Source organism: Diadema setosum, chromosome 18 (assembly GCF_964275005.1).
Source record: "Diadema setosum chromosome 18, eeDiaSeto1, whole genome shotgun sequence".
Classification (NCBI taxonomy): domain Eukaryota; kingdom Metazoa; phylum Echinodermata; class Echinoidea; order Diadematoida; family Diadematidae; genus Diadema; species Diadema setosum.
The window spans coordinates 30,896,590-30,904,721 of NC_092702.1; positions in this window are offsets into that span (position 1 = coordinate 30,896,590).

An 8,132-nucleotide genomic window follows, 5' to 3' on the forward strand; every position below is an offset into this window, starting at 1 on the left:
CAAAACAAAACAATACAAAAGTTGGAGAGCCTAAAGAGTCAGGCCCTATATCTTCTGGAGAAAAAAAAGAGTGGGGGTCCAGTTGCTCCAGCCCTGTTATCTACAGCTGCTAGCCTTCTGCCCTTAGGCCCTATTAGCAATTCTAGGACCTACTACAGTCGACTCCCATTCAAATTCCTCGGGACAGTTTTCTGTCGTACTATATCGAAATTTCGTTGTAACAGAACTCTAACAAGAAAAGATATGGAGCTAATAATATTGGGGCCTGAATCTTCAATTCGTTGTAACCGATTCCGTTATAATCGTGTTTGAATAATATACAAAACGGGAGTGCACTGTACCAGCCTGCTTGCTATTTAGACTGGGTGATGCCAACCAGTTTGCGTGAATGTGATCTGTTATGGTGGGCACATACTCGCCCAACAGCGTGTGGTCATGTTTGGTGGCCCGGGCACCCCCTGAAGGGACAACGTATAATGATGGATATGGATATTTATTATTGATAGTCTACATGAATTAAAAGCAAAACTTGATAGCGTTTTTTACATAGTATTGTTATCATCGATAGAAGTAGAGGTCTATGTCGACATATACGTCATTGTTACATAAACAATATTTTTGTTGTCACTATTACAGTACATGTATTATCAATTATTTTTCATTTCTATTTTTTAATTTATACTTATCGAGACTTGCCAATGACTTACACCCAATAATCTGGAAATAACTCATTATTGTCATCACTGTCATCTTGCATTAATACCATCTCTTCTATAAAGTGTTATGTATACACCACATTCAATAGATTTCAGTAGTGACAAAAATCCCCCTAAGATCGAAATACAGTATACATTCAGATCAGGAAAAGAAAGAAAATACGGGACCAAATTATACATCTAATGATTTTCAATATCATGCAGTACTGCATAAGAGAGTGGACGATCTTTGCATACTGTACTAGTAATTGCGTACTAGTAATCTATTTCCTAAAGCACATCGGTTTTGAAGCTTAACCCCTAATTCACGAAATTGTATGTCGTCATCATGTTTTCACTGAATGGTTGCGTCTTTGTTTTGGAATCTTGCCAGTCTTCATTATTTTATTTTGATAGTGTTGTATCTCACGGCTGCCATAACATACACAATAAATTATAGATGAAAATGGAATTGCTAAGTAATTGAAATTGAAATTAGACGTTTATCTATGTTTAGGCCTATATAATGTGTTTACAGTGCTCTTCAAATCCGTGTGCTATATTTACTATATAGGTTACAAGGGTATGAAATATAGATTTGTATTAATCGGTGAAGGATAGAGAGAGAGGGGGGTGGGGGAGAGAATGTTAATCAATCCCATATCAATGTGTTGCGTTATTTTTTTTTTCATTCATCAATTCAATTGGATTTCTACCATCTGCAACAGATGAGTTGGAACAGCATGCAATGCGGCGTGTTGATAGAGCCTTGTATACCAGACAGCGGTTACAGTTCGTTATTCCGAAGGTTCGTTGTTCCGAAGATTCGTTATTCCGAAGATTCGTTAATCCGAAAATGTGATAAGGTTTCTTATTCCGAAGGTTCATTAATCCGAAAATGAAATAAGGTTCGTTTTTTCCGAAGGTTCGTTAATCCGGAAATGAAACAAAGCTCGTTACTCCGAAGGTTCGTTACGGACTCTATTTCATTTCGGATCAACGAACCTTCGGAATAACGAACCCTATTTCATTTTCGGATCAACGAACATTCGTAATAACGAACCCTATTTCATTTTCGGATAAAAGAGCCTTCGGAATAGCGAACCCTATTTCATTTTCGGATTAACCGTCCTTCGGAATAACGCCATGAACGTTCGGAGTAACGAACCCTTCTTCACTTTCGGATTAACGAACCTCTAGGTATAAGGAATTTGTGTGTTTCGGTTTAACGAACCTTCGGACTAACAAACCTTCGGAATAACGAACCTTCGGAATATATAACGAACAGCACCCCCAGACAGCTATAGGGGTAATACGCTTGTATGGTACAATGAGCGTATTTTTATCCGACCTCTGGTTTTTAGTCACAGTATCCTTAGAACCCACGATTTACATTTTAATGAAATGAGGGGCATTTGTCTATATAAAGAAGGGGAATTGTTGGTAGTTGTGTCTTTTTCGGAATTTATTGTCCTATCTTTCCCAATGGGCCTAAGTGTCTTCAATTCGTGTTCGTTTACATTTCATCAGCAGCCACTCGCAAAATCCTGATAAAGATATCCCACGGCTTGGTCGAAATTGTTGAATCGTCTGTACTTCTATCCGCGTTGGAGTTTATGTGACGAAAATGAACACAATTCTATTTTGTTTGTGTGTGTGTTTTCCATTCGTTTAACCCCCCCCCCCCCCAATCTGTATAATCGGTTATGATAACGGTTTTGTCTGCAAATTTCAGGAAGTAACCTGGGAAGACGAACAATTACACACACACAAAGGTGCTTCATCATTGTGTTTGTGGTTGTCTTAATTTTTTAAGACTGATTATTCCAAAGGTTTATCGATCCGAAAATATAAAGACGGTGCGTACTATCGAACCTTCGGAATAACGAACCTTACTTTATTTTCAGCTTAACGAACCTTCCGAATAACGATTTTCCCCTTTGTTTTCAGAATAGTGAATCTTCGAAAATACGAACTGTTTTAAAGCATCTCATCATACACTGAAGACACTAAGCAAAATACTCCGGAAATCATGTGGCTTCGTAGTGATATAGGACTGTCTTTTCCTGGCAAAGGACCTGACCTTTGATCCGACGAGCAATCGTGATACTACTTTTTAGCTTACAAAACCAAACAAACAAACAAACAAGCAAACAAACAAAACGACTGCAAATCAATTCTTGCGTAAATCATGTAAATTATAGTCACTTCGTTGGGGCAATCGAGCATTGTTTATACCCTTTATTTAAATCCAGCTATACAATAATTACCAATAGTTTACATCCCTTCTAATATCACTCGTATAGGGAACGAAAAATGGTAGTGAATTCGACTGTACAGTTCTGTTTGTGATCACAATGAAAATCATTCGTAGTATCAAATCTTTATTATCCGGAGGTTAGATACTCTGTCATATTATAATGGCAGTGAACGATGAACTAAAATCCAACATTTCCTTTGAGAATGTCCTCTCCTATAGCAATGCTCATATTTAGTTTGTTTCGCAATCCCACTGTTATTTGTTGTATTACGTTTGGGGGAATGCACCCTACAACCATTGCTTTTTAGCATTCCTCCTCATTTCTAGCATTTCTGTAAATTATGTATACTTTTAGTGTTTTTCAAACGTATGCATTTCCTTATGATGCATTGTGATGCAATCTATGCATTCAACTTCTGCATGTTTCTGCTGGAAATGGAAAGAGTAAGTGAATGAATAAATAAATGAATGAATGAATGAATATTAAAGGCATAATTTACTATTTGCAGATGAAACAAAAACCCAGTAATAGTGCTTTAAAATAGTTCTAAAATGTGAGTTAGGGATAGAAACAACCACTGTAAAAATTTGAATCCATACAAATTGATGTTAAGTATTGTTAAATACACAAAATGTAAACAATACAGTTACGATATATTGAAAAAAAATGCTGATATCTCCTTATATTTTAGGCTTTATTGCAAAAAAAAATAGGATATTTTGTGATACAACATACCTACACATATGCATCAAATGTGATATCTTGAACATTTTTTGAATCACTGCAACCAAAGGTAAACTGGACCTTTAAGTTCGATCCAAAGTAAATTGCATTCAAGGAAATAAAATTATGCAATGCAAATGCATGTTGACTTGTATACCCTGATCATCACTAATAACTATGTGGCCAAAAGAAGATACCTAGATATGTGCCATACATTTTTATAATAATATTTCTACTATTTTTCTTTAGATTACTTGGATGACATGCCCACAGAAAAACCTGCCAGGCCAACATTCTCCCTGTTGAGGTTATGAATCAACATACATTATTATGATCAACACAAGTCAACATGCATTTGCATTACAGTCCCTCTTAACTTTGCGAGTAAGACGAGTAGTCAAGGAAAACTGAACCCCTCCACTGCAAACTCAGAACAACAGCAACAACAACAAGAAAGTTAAGAACTGAATTTCAGTGACTGATTATTGAGATGTATATAGGATCCCTCATAGTGTCCACACCGTTTAGGCTTCTCTGAATTCAAATCAGCAGCTTTACCAACACAACGGAAGCTCCACAGAAAAATGCAGCATGGCACAATGGGCAAAGTAAACATGTATGTCATTAAGGGGACAAAGACGTCGAAATGCAAATATTTTCCCCGCCTAATTTCAGGAGACTCCAGCTCGACATGATATAGGCGTGGCAGTTAACACAGTTCGTAAAACACAAAGGATGGTTGACTGTAACAAACAATTATTTCGAAGACAAGCAAGAAAATATCAAGTGAATATCATTACCTGTATTGCTGTGTCGTTTATCCATGAGATACATCTTTATGTCTCAACCGTGTGGATACATTTCTAGTCCCTAAATTATGCGTTCCTGTGTTCTTTCTGTGTAGGCATGGTATAGGTCCTGTGTGTGAGGGGGGGGGGGGGGACTGCATTGCAATGAAATGGAAGGTACATCTAGATTATTATTGTTTGCGTGATGGAAGGGTACAAGTAATACTTTGGCCTTCATCGTGCAGATTAAGCAAATTGCTCAAGGCAAAATTAAGATTTTGTCTTGTTTAATCGATAAGCTTATACAGGTGTGTGTGTGTGTGTGTGTTTGTCTGTCTGTCTGTCTGCCTGTCTGTCAGTAGGAGTGCGTTTATACATACGAAGGAATGGACCAATATGAGTACAACGAATTGAAATTGAAACAGTCATCCACACTTGAATTAGTTTGTCATTGTAATCCATTGCCCTCCATGCCTGTGACGTCATGTCGACTGGTAACATAAGTAAAAAAAAAAAAAAAAAAAAAAGCGACGCGGTTTTTTTGCACAGGTTTGATGCAATATGAAACATAGATTTTATGTGCTTGAAGGTACATATCAAATGGCTGAATAAAAAAGTAGAAAAAGGAACTGTATGACTAACCTCCTTAATTGGCTGCTTATATCTCGAACCTTTTTTGACGTTAATCCGAAGGTTCGTTGGTCCGAAAATGCAATAATTTTCGTTATTCCTAAGGTTCGGTAATAATAAAAAAATAAAATAATGTTCGTAACTTCGAAGGTTTGATAATCTGCAAATGATATAAAGTTTGAGAGGGGTAATTTAAATAAGATAGATTCGTTATTCCAAAAAAAAAAAAATAGGGTTCCATATCCCGAAAGTTCGATAGTCCGAAAATGAAATAAGGTTCGGTATTCCAAAGATTCGTTAGGCCGACAATGATATTACTGTTTTATAATTCTTTATTTTCTAAAGCCATTCACTCGGGCAGCAATTGCTCAGATGAAATTAATAATATCAAGATCCTTGATCTACGCCACGTTTTGCTGCAACACGTGTATGACGTGATTTTTTCCGAAAATGTACACATGTAGCATATCCTCCCCTGGCACTATTCAATTTTCATTACGTAATTTCCAATCATTTTTCAATTGCAACACGGTATCTTTTCACTAAAAGAAGCTTATTTCATGTTGGAAATTACGAAGATTTTTTTCACTTTCGAATTAACCTTCGGAATAGCGAACCCCGTTTCATTTTCTGATTAATAAATCCTTGAACTGTTGAAAACAAACATTTTGTTTTTCATTTCCGGAATTAAAAACCTCAGAAAAAAAAAAAAAAAACGAAACAAATTTCATTTTCGAATCGACGAACTCTTTTTTCATTCCCGGACTAATGGAGCTTCAAAATAAAGAACCTTCAACCTCCAATTGCTGATAACCAAATATTTTGTCGTATATATATATATACATTTCAAATTGATGACGTCCATGTTCTGCAGACCTGTCTAGATGTATCAGTTTGACGGACACGTGCTCTTTTCGAAAATGCATATCGCCCTCCGCCGGCACCATACCCAATTTTCATCGGGTAATATCCAACGATTCTTCAATCTCAACATCGTATTTTGTTATAAAAGGAGTTTATTCCATCTTAGGATTTACGAACCTTAATCATTCTAAATATTATATCAGCAAACCCTATCTAATTTTCGGGCAAACGAACCCATTGTCATTCATTTTCGGAATAACGAACATTATTTCATTTTTGGATAAACATACCTTCAGAATCACAAACTTCATTTCATTTTCTGACCAGCAAACCCTTAAAAAGGGACCTTTTTTATATTCAGATTAACGGACCTTAGGAATAATGAACCAGAATTCATTTTTGGATTAATGAACTTTTTTTCATTATCGGACTAATGAATCTTAATAATTTTCATTTTTGGACTAAAGACCCTTCATTCTTTGCTAATAGAACTTTCGGAATAACAAAGTTTATTTCATTTCCGGAATTAAAAACCTTCGGAATAACAAACTGTCAATAACAAAATTGTTGACGTCCCTGTTTCTGTTTATACCTACATGATACAACAGGCTTTCTAGTTACAACAGTTTTCGAAGCGCTAGAAACCATAAGTGCGATATAAATATTCATTAACGAGACTCTTTACATGCATTATCTAGAACATACAATTTCAGAATGGTATGTTTTGATAACAAGGAATCCTCAAAGTGACTGAGATGACATCACTATTCATTAGAATCCACATGATTTGACAGCAACAGATTTCTTAAAAGCGTCCTGATGTATTCCTCCTTTTGAACCGTGGACCAGCGGCCTTTTGTGTATTATGCGATGTTTTCGCAAGCCAGTTTTGTTTCGTGGTTTGTTTGCAGACTTCCAGCCATCACCCAGGCTTAACCCGTGTCCTCCGAGACTCAGAAACCTGCCTGTACTTCGAACGGTATACCATCGGGTTCCCGGAGGCAAAGGTTTAAGTAGAAGCTTTCACTTGGCTGTCATCGCTGTTGTGTCGCCGAAGAACGTCGAAAATAATCAGAAACCGTAGAATATCGGCGAGACTATATCTTGTCTTTACGTTACGGTCCGACTACCTAGGAAGTAGGGTAGACTGAAAGAAAAAAAAATATCCTTCGAATCTGAAAGATCTCGCATTAGTCCCTCACTCTTCTTCATTTCATAACTGTGAAAAATGTTGAATTGAAATGTTCTCCCTTTCTCACATCTGTTGACCTGTAGAAAATTGTGAACTAAATTTGAAGACACTACATTGGAGATTATGTTATACTTACAAACAATGTGTGAATGCTGTCTTACCTGTCCGTCTTCCAGTCAAGCTATGTAACACTGAAATTAAAAGGAAAATAAGATCAAAATCACATCTTGTTTTCCAGAGACGATGCTCGTTACCTTTTGAGGCACCGTTTCCAATGGCGTCATACTTACAGCTACTGGCAAGAAAAAAAAGTTTTCCAGTTCAAGTTTTCAAGTTTTCAAGTTTTCTAATTCGAATGTATTACATTTTTAAACAATACAGGTAAGTGTGTATGAAAGAATACACATAAGTGTGTAAAGGTATTCTCTTCACATCGCCACCTTTAATGGCATATCCAGTGTCATTAAGGAGAGCAGTGCTTATGACACAGCATTTCTCCGACGCATCGCGAGGTGAAGCCATATTATTCACGCCATGAGAGCACAGCACACCGTTTTAATTCTGTACGAGGAAAACTTGCCGCTACCACATTTTTTTTTCATCCCATGTAAGCATTCAGTGAGGCTAAACCAGTCCCCCTAAACTTCGTTTGATAAGTCTGAAGAGATTCTCCCTTTTCTCCTTGCTGCAGTTTTATTAAGTGCTCGATTTGTGCCAAAGTGCTTCGTCACAGGTTTCATGGCCAAAACCTTTTGGATGATGGAGAGAGCGCCTTCTTGATTGCACACTATCCATTCTTTTCATCCACTCCCCCCAAAAAGCTTGAGTGAATTTGTTTTGGCCGCTTCGGTCATGAAAATAGCACTAAACAAGCAGAGGGTCTGAATAGAGAAAGCCCCTAATCCCGGTCCCTGTGCCACAAAGCGCAGAGACTCACAGTCTCGCTTTTGTTGTCTCGCTCCCACAGAGACCCCAGCAA